The sequence below is a fragment of the Scyliorhinus torazame genome, chromosome 9 (genome assembly GCF_047496885.1).
Source record: "Scyliorhinus torazame isolate Kashiwa2021f chromosome 9, sScyTor2.1, whole genome shotgun sequence".
In the NCBI taxonomy this organism is placed as follows: domain Eukaryota; kingdom Metazoa; phylum Chordata; class Chondrichthyes; order Carcharhiniformes; family Scyliorhinidae; genus Scyliorhinus; species Scyliorhinus torazame.
The window spans coordinates 55,144,173-55,159,669 of record NC_092715.1 but is presented as its reverse complement, the minus strand read 5'-3'; positions in this window follow the sequence as shown (position 1 = coordinate 55,159,669).

The following is a 15,497-nucleotide window of genomic DNA, read 5'->3' as shown; positions in this document are numbered from 1 at the left end:
CATTCGGAAAGAAAATCTGATGTAGCAATCTCAACTTGCGCCTTTAATTTTTCGTAAATTGGATTTCTGTTCTTTTTAAAAATAAATTTAGAGTACCCAATTCATTTTTTTCCAATTAAGGGGCAATTTAGCATGATCAATCCACCTAGCCTGCACATCTTTGGGCTGTGGGTGCAAAACCCACGCTAACACGGGGAGACTGCAAACTCCACATGGGCAGTGACCCAGAGCCGGGATCGAACCTGGGACCTCGGCGCAGTGAGGCAACAGGGCTAACCCACTGTATCACTGTGCTGCCATTCTGTTCTTGATTAATGTTCAAGCCGTTCACTTTTTTGAAAGAGTTTTCATATCCTCTGGCTCATTTACTCCCTCAATGCAAATACCATATTAGTAATAATATTATTTTCCCTTCCACATATGCAGGCAGTTGCAAATTCCGACCTGGTCTCTGCTGAGATAGTTATCAGAAGGCAAACGTGAGGCGCTCTATTTTCCTTGAAGTAGTTTTGGGCAACCCAATGCCGCTGGGAAGGTGCCTCCCACTTTCTCTAATAAAGGGTATGAACTAAACCAAATCAAGTGCCCATAAAATAAAAATGCATGCAAGTATTATGTTGTGAATTAATTCTCATTGTTGATGAAACATGTGATGACCTCAGTTTCTTACTGACTGTGGAAGGGCAATTAAAGTGATTCAAAATTCCCCTCCCTCTGATTTGAATTTGAATATGTCATCACTTATCATATTACATTACGAATTCATGGAAGCCCGCCTTCTCAACCTTGCCTCTCAAAGAACAAAGAAAATTACAACACAGTAACAGGTCCTTCGGCCCTCCAAGCCTGCACCGACCATGCTGCCTGAGGTGTTGTGATCCTCAGGTAAAAGAACCACCAGTCAAAGCATCCTATGGTCATCTGGGACTATGTCGACTTTACATTACCTCATATTATGATCATTAGTTCTGAATCTGCAAATTTTGAATCTGCTCAGGCTTATTTCGAAAGTGTTAACTATGCTTTAGACAAAATATATTCCGATATTAACCCGTCTGAAAGTTTTGCTCCTTTAGAATTTGTGTAGCGGGGCCAATGAGCTCAGTTGGCTAGATGGCTAGTGTGCTGTCCCAAATAACAGCAGCAGGGTTAGATTCCTGTTCTGGCTGAGGTAGATTTGGAACCTCCCGTCTTTGCCCTGTCCCTGATTATAAAAATATGTAAATACCACCACAGTTCCAGAGGACAACAGGATGCTCTCTCCTTTTGACAGAGAGCTGATTGATGGTGATTTAGCCTGAGGACTACCACACCTCAGGCGAGGGGCAAGGTTGAGAAAGCAAGGTTCCGCATTACAAATCAGCCATCCAGCCAACACACCACCGCACGCCCCCCCGCCCCCCACCTCCACCCCTCCCCCTGACAGTAGTAGGCAATGGAAAATCACATCTCACAAAAGGTGCCAAGGAAACAGCTCAGGGTGAGTCTTCAGCAGACAATGAGCTAAGGATCTGCCTTCAGGCGGACAACAAATGGAATGGTGAAATTTGTGCATACCTGCTGTCATATTTGCATTCGCTGCTTTCTACAACACAGGGCATTTGGATTCAAATGATCTGTTAGCCCTAATCTATCCTTAATAAATTGTCTATTAAATACTGAATTTCTCTATTGTGTTATTCAAGTGGGAAGAGTGGTTGACATTTGATACCAGTTCCTCATTTGCATGTAGTTGTTCTTCTGGCCTCTATTATCTGCTGGCTATAATGGCAGCTTTGTCTTATTACACCTATTTTGCTTTTTGTCTTGTGCATTTTCATTACTGTTATTCATTCAAGAATCTTAAATAAAAAGCATCGAGAAAAATATTTGCTTCCTTATTCTTTTTATTTATTTATTTTAAATTTAGAGTACCCAATTCATTTGTTCCAATTAAGGGGCAATTTAGTGTGGCCAATCCACCTACCCTGCACACCTTTGGGTTGTGGGGGTGAAACCCACGTAAACACGGGGAGAATGTGCAAACTCCACACGGACAGTGACCCAGAGCCGGGATCAAACCTGGGACCTCGGCGCCAAGCTTCCTCATTCTGACCTAAAATATGTTTACTTCTTAGCTTCCCTTTCCTCCACGCATTTTTTAAATTGACATTAGAAAATTTGAAATCAAGTTATTTATTTTGCCCCAGTGATGTACAGTATGTAAATATGGATTTGAATACATCCTCCAACAGTTATGTCTTATTTACAAAATAATCTTTAAAACTTGCTGTACCTAATATTTTCAAGCTTAATTGATCAAAGTTCATAGGAAAGAGTGATGTCAGCAATTTTGAGAATCACATGCCCAAGGGACAAAATGGAGAACTTGCACAACATAATTAGGAGGCATAAACATGAATGTGCTCCTTTTGAACAAATTATTTTCAAAAACGTCTAAACTGCTTATAAAAAAACATTTGTGCATATTTCTATGTTAATTACATCGGCATTGCAATTTCACTTTGTAAGAAACATAAAAGGGAATTATGGCCGCTAGATTATGAAATGAGATCTAAAAAAATGATATCCAATTCTTGACATTAAAAAGAGGTCCCTCCCCTGCCCACACCAAATAATTTTCTTTAAGTCTCTAAAGCAAGATGCCAGGCAGGCAAACAGCTCAGACTTCTGCTTATATTAATGTGCAACTGGATTGAGATGCAGGGCAGTGGTGTAGACTAGCTCAAACTCCTACTTCTCTTCCTGTCCTCTTCGCAATTATAATGATCTAGTTGTATTACTGCTTACTGTCTCAGCAACCAGTTCACAACTGTGTTTTGTGCATCACTTGCCCAACTCCAAGCCAGATAATAACTTTCTATTCCGATGCTGTGTCCCAAAGTCTTCAGATGCTCTTCCAAACTTCAGATCAGAGAGTCCTGCTTGTACGAATGTGTTTAAATTGTCTTTATGTCACATATTAAGCACAACCTTCTCTTCACAAGAGATTCTTTTTTGGAAAAGGTTCTGAAAAGCATGATAACTTTTATTGCTTTTATTCACGCAGTCTGTGTTTATTTAAGTTGCTGAAGTCTGCAACACTTTACAATGTGATTTAATTGTTTTTTTCCCCATTTTTGGCAATCGGAAACTTTTTGGCTGCTATTTTTCAATTTGACACTTTTAAAAACATGGGTTGCATATGTAACACATATACTGCATACAATTTGCTGAACTGTAGCCAAAATTAGTGTTTAAAAATGTAGCCTGTTTAACTTTGAAAACATCTTAAAGCTCATCAAAATGTTTTCGAATAAGCCATTGTTTTCCCCAAAAATGTTTTTCAGATATGTTCCCATTTGCACTATTTGTTTAGGAACACTGAATGTAAGGATTGATTTCTGCAATAAAGTTCAGCTTTACCACTTTTCCTAGTCATAATTTAATCCTGCTTAGACTGAAAGGACAGTTTGAATTGAACGGAGTGGCAGAAGTGGTCGGGTAGGGGAGGGTGCGGGGGTGATGCAGAAAGGCCAAGGTTTGAGTGTTCTTCTGAAGCTGTAGCTCAAACTCTGGCTGGATATACCCATGGAGAAGCTTCAGTCTGGAGTGGACTACACTAATCCTAGAGCCATGTTTAATACTTTTAAATAAATTATTTCACAGAATGTGGGCGTCACTGGCTAGGCCAGCATTTGTTGCCCATCCCCAATTGCCTTTGAAAAGGTGGTGGTGAGCTGCCTTCTTGAACTTCTGCAGTCCATGTGTGGCAGGTACATCCACATTGCTCTTCAGAAGCAAGTTCGAGGATTTTGACCCAGTGACAGTGAAGGAAGAGGGATATAGTTGCAAGCCAAGATGGTATGAGGCTTTGTGGGGAGCTTGCAGCAGGTGGTGCTCCCATGCATCTGTTGCCTTGTCTTTTTAGATGGTAGGGATCCCAGGTTTGGAAGGTGCTCTCGAAAGGGCCTTGGTGAGTTGCTGCAGTGCATCTTGTAGATGGCACTCATTGCTGCCTCTGTGCATCGATGGTGGAGGGAATGAATGTTTAAGGTGGTGAATGGGATGCTGGTCAAATGAGCTGCTTTGTCCTGGATGGTGTCAAGCTTCTTGAATGTTGTTGGAATTGCACTCATCCAGGCAAATAATATTCTAATAATAATCTTAATTATTGTCACAAGTACGCTTACGTTAGCAATGCAATGAAGTTACTGTGAAAATCCCCTAGTCGCCACACTCCGGCACCTGTTCGGGTACACTGAGGGAGAATTCAGAATATCTAATTCACTTAACATCACGTCTTTCGGGACTTGTGGGAGGAAATCGGAGCACCCTGAGGAAACCCACGCAGACACAGGGAGAACGTGCAGACTCCATACAGACAGTAACCCAAGCTGGGAATCGAAGCTGGGACCCTGGCGCTGTGAAGCAACAGTGCTAACCACTGTGCTACCGTGCTGGGAGTGCTCCATCACACTCCTGACTACATTAACTAACACTATAATACTAATACTATACCAATACAACATGCTTGGTACCTGATCAGCAAAGCTATTTCATTTACTCGCTGCACCTTGATAAACCTAAAACATCACCAAAATGTGTACATTCACTAATCATAAACACAATTATACAATTGTTCTCCATCGCATAGCCCCGCATTTTGTCCATAACCCATAATTCTCACCCTCAAGTACCTTCTGACACTATTTTGATATAATTTATGGAATCAGCCCCAATCACCTTTCAGGTAGAATGTTCCAGATACCAAATTCTCTGGGTGAAAACATTTAGCTCCATGTGAAAAAGCATCTATGATGAAAATTGCGGTTAGAAAGAACACTTGCTGAAAAGAGGAAGCACTTCAGAGTTAATGGACCGTGAAGAGCTATAATAACAAACAAAGCGAAATCCTCCTTTGAAGTAGCCAGACCTGTCAATCGGGGGGTTGTTGTTATAACTGGCCTGAATCCGTGATGGCGCTTGCGAGTGGAGCGGCTGCGTTGAGAAGAGGCTCCCGCTGGTCTGCGATATTTCGGTGTTTTTGTGGGGGTTTCACGTTGTTTTTCGATCCGATTTCTTCGGCTTTTGGGGCCTGAGGGACGGGCGTCGGGTCGGGCCGGTTTGAAGCCAATGAGGAGCCCTGCGGAAGGGTCTGGCGGCCGGAGGAGCAGGGGGCATCGAGCCTGAAGTGAGCGGCGGGGGAGGAGTTTCGCTCAAGGCAAGGCCTGAATCAAGGACGGGATGTAGAGGGGGAGTAGAGCACATTGGCTGGCCCCTGCTGAAAATGAATGTTTGAGATGTTTGAAGACTGGTCCCGGGGGAAGAGATTTTTTGATTTTCGAAAAAATTTGAATACATTTTTTTTAACTTAATTTTTTAATTTTTAATTTATTTATTTTTATTTCTATTTTTAAAAAATTATTTATTTATTTTAAGATTGAAGAAAGAAGGGGAAAAATAATAAGTCGTAAAAAAAAAAACAGCTGTGAAAAAGGGAGGAAACGTGGGTTCACTGTCGAATGAGAGGACCAGTAAAAGCGCTGACAAGATGGCGGATGCCAGACCGCATGGTGGGGCCGCACTGCTTACGGTGGAAAAGGTGACCGAGGTGATGGCTGTGGAGCTGGAGATGCAGTTTGCGAGGCACATGGAGGCATTGAGGAAGGAGATGGCGGTCACACTGAAATTATTGGTGGAGGAGGCAATCGCCCCGATGAGGATAGATGTGGCAAAGACATCGGCTGAGGTGAGAGAACAAGGTGAAAAGATTAATGAAGTGAAGGTCGAGTCGCAGCACAGTGGCCAGCTCACCTCGATGGGTGACGAGCTGCGGAGGATGGTGGAGGTCAACAGAGGATTCCGAGCAAAGCTCGAGGGCTTGGAGAACCGCTCGAGTCAGCACAATCTGAGAATTGTGGGCTTGCCCGAAGGGTCAGAGGACTCAAGGCCAACAGAGTACTTCGCTAAGATGCTGCCGGAGTTGATGGGGGAGGGTGAAGATCCCTCCCGATATGAACTGGACCGAGTGAACTCATCGGTCGTTAAGGCCGAAACCCAAAGTAAATGTGCCGCCAAGAGCAGTAATTATCTGCTTCCATAAATTCCACATGAAAGGGAAGGTGTTAAGCTGGGCAAATCAGAAGCGGGAGGTGTAGTGGGATGGTGCTAGAGTTTGGATTTACCAGGACTTGACGGTGGAGGTGGCGAAGAGACAAGCGGCGTTCAGCCGAGTGAAGACGGCACTGTACAACAAGAGGATGCGATTTGATATGGTATACCCAGCAAAGCTGAGGGTGAAGTACATCGCCAAAGATTTTTATTTTGAAACGGTGGAGGGGCCTGAGGCGTTCATGAAGGCAGAAGACTTGGGACAGAAGTGAAGAGTGGAGCTGGAAGAGAGATCGTGGACTGTGATTGGAGAGCTGGAAAATGTATAAATGTCATAACTTTCTATTCATTGAGTTGTATTGTAACTTGACTTCACATTGATATAGAGTTTAAGTTATTGTTTGGTTTGATTGGCATTTTTGTTCCCTTTTTCTGTTGCAACGGTTATATGTTATTTTGTTGAATTGTATGGGTTAGATTGTTTTCCTTTTTCTTCTGGGACTGGGTGGGAGGGGACCGTATGCCTTTGGGGAGGGGGAATGGGGGGGGGGGGGAGGGCACCTGCGCTAGCTAACGGAAGTCGGCTAGTGAACGGAGGTGAGGTGAAATGAAATGAAAATCACTTATTATCACAAGTAGGCTTCAATGAAGTTACTGTGAAAAGCCCCTAGTTGCCACATTCCGGCGCCTGTTCGGGGAGGCTGGTACAGGAATTGAACCGTGCTGCTGGCCTGCCTTGGTCTGCTTTAAAAGCCAGCTATTTAGCCCAATGTGCTAAACCAGGTGAGAGGAGGGCTGCGAACATTGTAGCCTGGTTAGCAGGTTTCGATGGGCCTTTGAGGCGTGCAAGGCGGCGGCGGGGGGGGATATCGATACTGGGTGAGATGATTTCAAGGGGAAGTGCAGGGGGGGGGGGATTGATTCTGGGAGGGGGAGGGGGTTTGATGTTAATAATGGATAGGGTTGAGTCAGGCTCATGGGGCAGTGCCTGGTGGTATGATGATGGTGGATAAGAAGGAGAGGGGGGGGGGGGGGGTGGTGGTGAGAGACCGCCAGTTAGGAGGTTGGGAGGTCCAGTCAAGAGGTCAAGGGTGCTTGGGCATCTTAAAATTTTGAAGGCCGATGTAGCAATGCTGCAGGAGACTCACTTGAGGGTGAAGGATCAGGTGTGACTTAAAAAAGGCTGGGTTAGTCAGGTGTTTCACTGTGGATTTGACGGAAGGGCTCGAGGGGTATCGGTAATGGTCAGCAAAAGAGTACGATTCCAGATCGAGAAGGTGGGTTGAAGATCAGGGGGGTGTGTATGTGATTGTGACATGGGCGCTAGAGGGGAGGCTAGTGGCGCTGTTAAATGTATATGGCCCAATTGGGACGATGTGGGATTCGCGAAGAAGGTGTATGAGGCCATCCCCGACTTGGACTCACACAAACTGATAGTGGGGGGAATTGGAACTTGGCGCAGGAGCCAAGGTTGGACAGGTCACGGCCGCGCTCGCTGGTCCCGTCAGGGGGAGGCGTTGGAGAGGCTAATGGTGGAAATGGGATGGGTGGACCCTTGGAGGTTTCTGCACCCGAGGGAGCGGGAGTACTCAGCGCTCCATAAGGTATCCGCGTGGATCGACTTTTCACTGTTGGGAAAGGATCTGCTGGCTGGGGTTACTCAGCAATTGCAATATCAGAGCATGCTCCGCATTGGGTGGATATGAAATGAAATGAAAATCGCTTATTGTCACGAGTAGGCTTCAATGAAGTTACTGTGAAAAGCCCCTAGTCGCCACATTCCGGCGCCTGTTCGGGGAGGCTGTTACGGGAATTGAACTGTGCTGCTGGCCCGCCTTGGTCTGCTTTAAAAGCCAGCGTGCCCAGTGTGCTAAACCAGCCCCATATGGTACTGGAGAATGGGGTGTTAAGAGACCAGGGTGGAAATTAGATGTGGGACTGTTGGGGGACCGAGGGTTCTGTGACCAAATTGAAAAAACGATCAAGGAATATGTAGGTTTCAACTGTACGGGTGAGGTGTCGAAGGCAGTTGTCTGGGCGGTGGTGAGGGGTGAGGTGATCTCGTTCAAGGCGAGGCGAGACAAAGAGGAGAGGATGGAGTGTCAGAAGGAATAGATGAGATGCTGGAGGTAGATGTGAGGTATGCAGAAGATGGGGACCCAGCGAAGCTGGAAAAGAGGAAGGACCTACAGGCAAGCTTTGACCGACTATCTACCAGGAAGGCGATACGCCAATTGAGGCGAGCAAGGGGTGCATTTTACGAACATGGAGAGAAGGTTGGTGGGTCAGCCCCGGAGGGAGGTTGCGGCAAATGAAATGGTCTAGGTGCGGGACAGGGCAGGGAAGTGGGTGTTAGCTCCAGATCAGATTAACAAGGTCTTTAAGGAATTCTATGAGAGGCTGTACAGGTCAGAGCCACCTGGGGGAGGCCGGGAGATGCAGGAATTTCTAGATGGGCTGAAGTACCTGAGGTTAGGGGAGGGGACAGGGCTACATTAGAAGGGGCGATAGTGGAGCAGGAGATAAAAGATGTGATTGGGAGGATACAGTCGGGGAAGGTGGCAGGGCTGGATGGGTTTCCGGTGGAATGTTATAAAAAATTCAAAGATAAGGTGGTACCGCTGATGGTGGGATGTTTGAGGAGGCGATAGGGAATGCGGAGGAGAGTTTGTGTTGGGTGTCGGGATTGAAGGCACTAGCAACAGCGGCGCTCCCGACGGCCCTGGGGAAATAATCAAACCACGTTCAAATGTATTGGTCCTGTCCAAAGCTGGAGGATTACTGGAAGGAGGTGTTTAGGGTAATCTCCAAAGTGGTGCACGTGAAACTGGACCCGGGTCCTCGGGAGGCCATATTCGGGGTGTCGGACCAGCCGGCGTTGGAAACGGGTGCGGAGGCAGATGTTGTAGCCTTCGCCTCGTTGATCGCCTGAAGGCGGATCATGTTGGGATGGAGATCAACCTCTCGACCTTGTGCTCTGGCGTGGCGGGGGGACCTGCTGGAATTCTTGACTCCTGAGAAGGTCAAATTTGAACTGAGGGGAAGGATGGAGGGGCTCTACAATTCTTGGGCATTATTCATTATGCACTTTCGAGAATTGGATTACATCGAACATTGTGGGCAGGGGGGCGCTGGGAGGGTTGGGGGAGGAGGACTGTATGTTATTTGTTTATGTTAAATCCATGCTGGATTCTTCTTGGCCCTCACAAAACTGGCGACGAGGGTTAAAGTTGGATATCTGTCTATGTTGCTGCAGGCACCTCCTTGGACTTTTGTTGAATACAGGTTGGAATTTTTTTTGTGTTGCCCCAAGCCTCTTTACGGACGTTTGGATGTATTTGATGCCGCGCTGGTGAGTTGGATCCAGTATGCACAATGGATGTGTTACTACTTCCGGGTGAATAACATCACTGAAAATGAGCGCCAGGTGGTCATTTTGCTAACCGCCTGTGGCACACATATGTTTGGGGTGCTGGACACCTTACATACCCAGCCGCGCCTGACAGTAAAATGTTTGATGAACTTGTGGCTTTGGTGGACCAACAGTTTAACCCAACCCTGTCTGTGGTAGTCCAGTGTTACTGGTTTAACACTGCGGAGAGGACCCCTGGAGAATCCCTTGCTGAGTTCTTATCCAGACTAAGCAGGATTGCGGAGTACTGTGACTGGTGACACTTTGTTGGCGATGTTAACGAGACCATTTGGTTTGAGGCATCAAAAACGCGGCCACCCAGAGGAAACAGTTAGTTGAGCCGACATTAACTTTTCAATGGGCCATCCAGATAGCGTTGTCCCGAGAGAGTGCAGAACGGGAAGTGCAGGAGCTACAGGGAATGGAGGTGCATGCCTTCTGGCACACCCCCTTCCGTTCAAAAGCATTTTCTTATACCCTTACTGTACCTTAGGCAAGGCTGCGTAAGGATCTACGGTGGAGGCCATCAGATGTTCCTCCCCGAAGGGAACCTTCTCCAGAACCAATGGATGAGGAGCCATGTCAGTGTCGGACTTGTGGGCGCCGACCCCCACGCCGATGTCGATCCTGGCCGCGTCAGCGGGGCCATCGTTCCAGCAGGAGCTGGGGCCAGCCCAGGGGGTGAACTTTCCATTTGGATGAACTCGAGGATGCTGCTCCCGAGGGTGTGGATGTGGAGGGCGATTGCCTGCAGCTGCATTGTGGGGCAGGCCCCCCAAGTGGCCCCATTACGGTGATGGTACTGATCAATGGTCACCCGCTGGAGATGGAGTTGGACACTGGTGCAGCTGTCTCCATGATTGGCCAGAAGACATTCGACCGCATCAAGCAGGGGATACAGGCCCTCGCATTGACTGATACACAGGCCAGGTTGGCCACCTATATGGGGGAACCATTAGACATTGCTGGAACTACGATGACCCCTGTTGCTTATGGACGCCAGGAGGGGCATTTTCGCTTATCGTGGTCTGCAGCCATGGGCCCAGCCTGTTGGGTCAGGACTGTTTGCATCATTTGCAGCTGCAATGGCATCATGTCCTCCAAACAGGTTCTGGAGGGTTGACGGAGGTACTAGGATGATACCCAGAAGTATTCCAGCCCGGTTTGGGGAAGATAAAAGAGGCCATAGCCTGTATTAAGGTTGACCCGGAAGCCACGCCGCGGTATTTCCGGGCACGCACGGTGCCTTACGCCTTGCTCAAGAAAGTAGAAGCAGAGCTCACTCATCTGGAGTCCCTGAGTATTATCAGGCCCGACCGTTTCGTTAACTGGGCAGCGCTGGTAGTATCGGTAATAAAGAACAAAGAACAAAGAAAAGTACAGCACAGGAACAGGTCCTGCGGCCCTCCAAGCCCGTGCTGACCATGCTGCCCGACTAAACTACAATCTTCTACACTTCCTGGGTCCGTATCCCTCTATTCCCATCCTATTCATGTATTTGTCAAGATGCCCCTTAAATGTCACTATCGTCCCTACTTCCACCACCTCCTCCGGTAGCGAGTACCAGGTACCCACTACCCTCTGTGTAAAAAAATTTGCCTTGTACATCTACTCTAAACCTTGCCCCTCGCACCTTAAACCTATGCCCCCTAGTAATTGACCCCTCTACCCTGGGGAAAAGCCTCTGACTATCCACTCTGTCTATGCCCCTCATAATTTTGTAGACCTCTATCAGGTCGCCCCTCAACCTCCGTCGTTCCAGTGAGAACAAACCGAGTTTATTCAACCTCTCCTCATAGCTCATGCCTTCCATACCAGGCAACATTCTGATAAATCTCTTCTGCACCCTCTCTAAGGCCTCCACATTCTTCTGGTAGTGTGGCGACCAGAATTGAACACTATACTCCAAGTGTGGCCTAACTAAGGTTCTATACAGCTGCAACATGACTTGCCAATTCTTATACCCAATGCCCCGGCCAATGAAGGCAAGCATGCCGTATGCCTTCTTGACTACCTTCTCCATCTGTGTTGCCCCTTTCAGTGATCTGTGGACCTGTACACCTAGATCTCTCTGACTTTCAATACTCTTGAGGGTTCTACCATTCACTGTATATTCCCTACCTGCATTAGACCTTCCAAAATGCATTACCTCACATTTGTCCGGATTAAACTCCATCTGCCATCTCTCCGCCCAAGTCTCCAAACAATCTAAATTCTGCTGTATCCTCTGACAGTCCTCATCGCTATCCGCAATTCCACCAACCTTTGTGTCGTCTGCAAAGGTACTAATCAGACCAGTTACATTTTCCTCCAAATCATTTAGATATACTACAAACAGCAAAGGTCCCAGCACTGATCCCTGCGGAACACCACTAGTCACAGCCCTCCAATTAGAAAAGGATCCTTCCATTGCTACTCTCTGCCTTCTATGACCTAGCCAGTTCTGTATCCACCTTGCCAGTTCACCCCTGATCCCGTGTGACTTCACCTTTTGTACTAGTCTACCATGAGGGACCTTGTCAAAGGCCTTACTGAAGTCCATATAGACAACATCCACTGCCCTACCTGCATCAATCATCTTTGTGACCTCCTCAAAAAACTCTATCAAGTTAATGAGACACGACCTCCCCTTCACAAAACCATGCTGCCTCTCACTAATATGTCCATTTGCTTCCAAATGGGAGTAGATCCTGTCTCGAAGAATTCTCTCCAGTAATTTCCCTACCACTGACGTAAGGCTCACCGGCCTGTAGTTCCCTGGATTATCCTTGCTACCCTTCTTAAACACAGGAACAACATTGGCTATTCTCCAGTCCTCCGGGACATCACCTGAAGACAGTGAGGATCCAAACATTTCTGTCAAGGCCTCAGCAATTTCCTCTCTAGCCTCCTTCAGTATTCTGGGGTAGATCCCATCAGGCCCTGGGGACTTATCTACCTTAATATTTTTAGGTATACCTCGTCTTTTTGGATCTCAATGTGACCCAGGCTATCTACACACTCTTCTCCAGACTCAACATCTACCAATTCTTTCTCATTGGTGAATACTGATGCAAAGTATTAATTTAGTACCTCGCCCATTTCCTCTGGCTCCACACATAGATTCCCTTGCCTATCCTTCAGTGGGCCAACCCTTTCCCTGGCTACCCTCTTCCTTTTTATGTACGTGTAAAAAGCCTTGGGATTTTCCTTAACCCTATTTGCCAATGACTTTTCGTGACCCCTTCTAGCCCTCCTGACTCCTTGCTTAAGTTCCTTCCTACTTTCCTTATATTCCACACAGGCTTCGGCTGTTCCCAGCCTTTTAACCCTGACAAATGCCTCCTTTTTCTTTTTGATGAGGCCTACAATATCTCTCGTTATCCAAGGTTCCCGAAAATTGCTGTATTTATCCTTCTTCTTCACAGGAGCATGCCGGTCCTGAATTCCTTTCAGCTGCCACTTGAAAGCCTCCCACATGTCAGATATTGATTTACCCTCAAACATCCGCCCCCAATCTAGGTTCTTCAGTTCCCGCCTAATATTGTTACAATTAGCCTTCCCCCAATTTAGCACATTCACCCTAGGACCACTCTTATCCTTGTCCACCAGCACTTTAAAACTTACTGAACTGTGGTCACTGTTCCCAAAATGCTCCCCGACTGAAACTTCTACCACCTGGCCAGGCTCATTCCCCAATACCAGGTCCAGTACAGCCCCTTCCCTAGTTGGACTGTCTACATTTTGTTTTAAGAAGCCCTCCTGGATGCTCCTTACAAACTCTGCCCCGTCTAAGCTCCTGGCACTAAATGAGTCCCAGTCAATATTGGGGAAGTTGAAGTCTCCCATCACCACAACACTGTTGTTTTTACCCTTTTCCAAAATCTGTCTACCTATCTGCTCCTCTATCTCCCGCTGGCTGTTGGGAGGCCTGTAGTAAACCCCCAACATTGTGACTGCACCCTTCTTATTCCTGATCTCTACCCATATAGCCTCACTGCCCTCTGAGGTGTCCTCCCGTAGTACAGCTGTGATATTCTCCCTAACCAGTAGCGCAACTCCGCCACCCCTTTTACATCCCCCTCTATCCCGCCTGAAACATCTAAATCCTGGAACGTTTAGCTGCCAAACCTGTCCTTCCCTCAACCAGGTCTCTGTAATGGCAACAACATCATAGTTCCAAGTACTAATCCAAGCTCTAAGCTCATCTGCCTTACCTGTAATACTTCTTGCATTAAAACATATGCACTTCAGGCCACCAGGCCAGTTGTGTTCAGCAACTTCACCCTGTCTGCTCTGCCTTAGAGCCATACTGTCCCTATTCCCTAGTTCTCCCTCAATGCTCTCACCTTCTGGCCTATTGCTCCCGTGCCCAACCCCCTGTCATACTAGTTTAAACCCTCCCGTGTGACACTAGCAAACCTCGTGGCCAGGATATTTATGCCTCTCCAGTTTAGATGCAACCCGTCCTTCTTATATAGGTCACACCTGCCCCGGAAGAGCTCCCAGTGGTCCAGATAACGGAAACCATCCCTCCTATACCAGCTGTTTAGCCACGTGTTTAGCTGCTCTATCTTCCTATTTCTAGCCTCACTGGCACGTGGCACAGGGAGTAATCCTGACTATAGAGTCCCCTATGACTATTGCTCTTCTGCACTTTGACCCTCCCTTCTGAACATCAGAGCCAGCTGTGGTGCCACTGCTCTGGCTGCTGCTGTTTTCCCCTGATAGGCTATCCCCCCGACAGTATCCAAAGGGGTATACCTGTTCGAGAGGGGGACAACCACAGGGGAGTCCTGCACTGACTGCCTGCCCTTTCTGGTGGTCACCCATTTCTCTACCTACACCTTGGGTGTGACCACATTTATATAACTGCTATCTATGACGCTTTCCGCCACCTGCATGCTCCTAAGTGCATCCAACTGCTGCTCCAACCGAACCATGCGGTCTGTGAGGAGCTCCAGTTGGGTGCACTTTCTGCAGATGAAGCCATCCGGGACGCTGGAAGCCTCCCGGAGCTGCCACATCTCACAGTCAGAGCACTGCACCCCTCTAATGGACATTGCATCAATTAATTAGTAAATTAAAGTTAAAAGTTTAAAAAAAAAAGTTACTGTTAACTATATGCTTCCTAGCACTAGATTTCTACTATAAATGTGAAAGCTAAATACAGTACTCTCCGATCTCTGGCTGAGATACCCCTCTAAATTATAATTAAGTAATTATGTTTAATTAGTTTACCAATGCTTAATTTTTTTTATTTAGTGTAGATTCCCAATGAGCCAATCAGGTCACAGCTTTTCTGTGATGTCACTTCAGTCCCCCCCCCCCCCCCCCCCACACACACAATTTGAAAAGGTAATAAAAGTAAAAATGAGTAAAAATCACCTACTTACCTTCTGAGGGTCTCAGATGCTCTCAGGTTCTCTCCCTGCTGATTAAAAGTTACAGGCCAGAAGAAAGAGAGAGAACAAAACAGTAGGGAAAAAGCACCTTCTCCCACTCTGCACCGAATTACCTCACGGCACCAAATTACCAAGTATCAAATTCCCACTCTGGATGTGTCTCACTCACTCAGGCTGTGTCTCTTTGAACTGCGCAACCAATGAAAGTGGAGAATGTGGTCATCGATCCCACTACCTCTCACATGCTAAGCAAGTGCTCTACCATTTGAGCTAATTCCCCCAATCTGCCCGATAATGAAGCCAGATAATATGGTTTGCTTGTACGGCGACTATAAACATATGGTAAACACAGCCTCCCGGCTCGACCAAAATCCCATGCCCCGCATAGAAAAACTCTACGCGAAGCTTGCAGGCGAACTCTCGTTCAGAAAATTGGATATGAGTCGCGGCTATCTGCAGCTGGAGTTGGACCCTGCCACCCGACTATATGTTACTATCAATACTCACAGGGGCCTGTATGAATATACACGGTTGTCCTTTGGAGTGCCCTCTGCCTGTGCTATTTTTCAACGTGTCATGGAGAGCATCTTGCGAGCGTTGTCACGTGT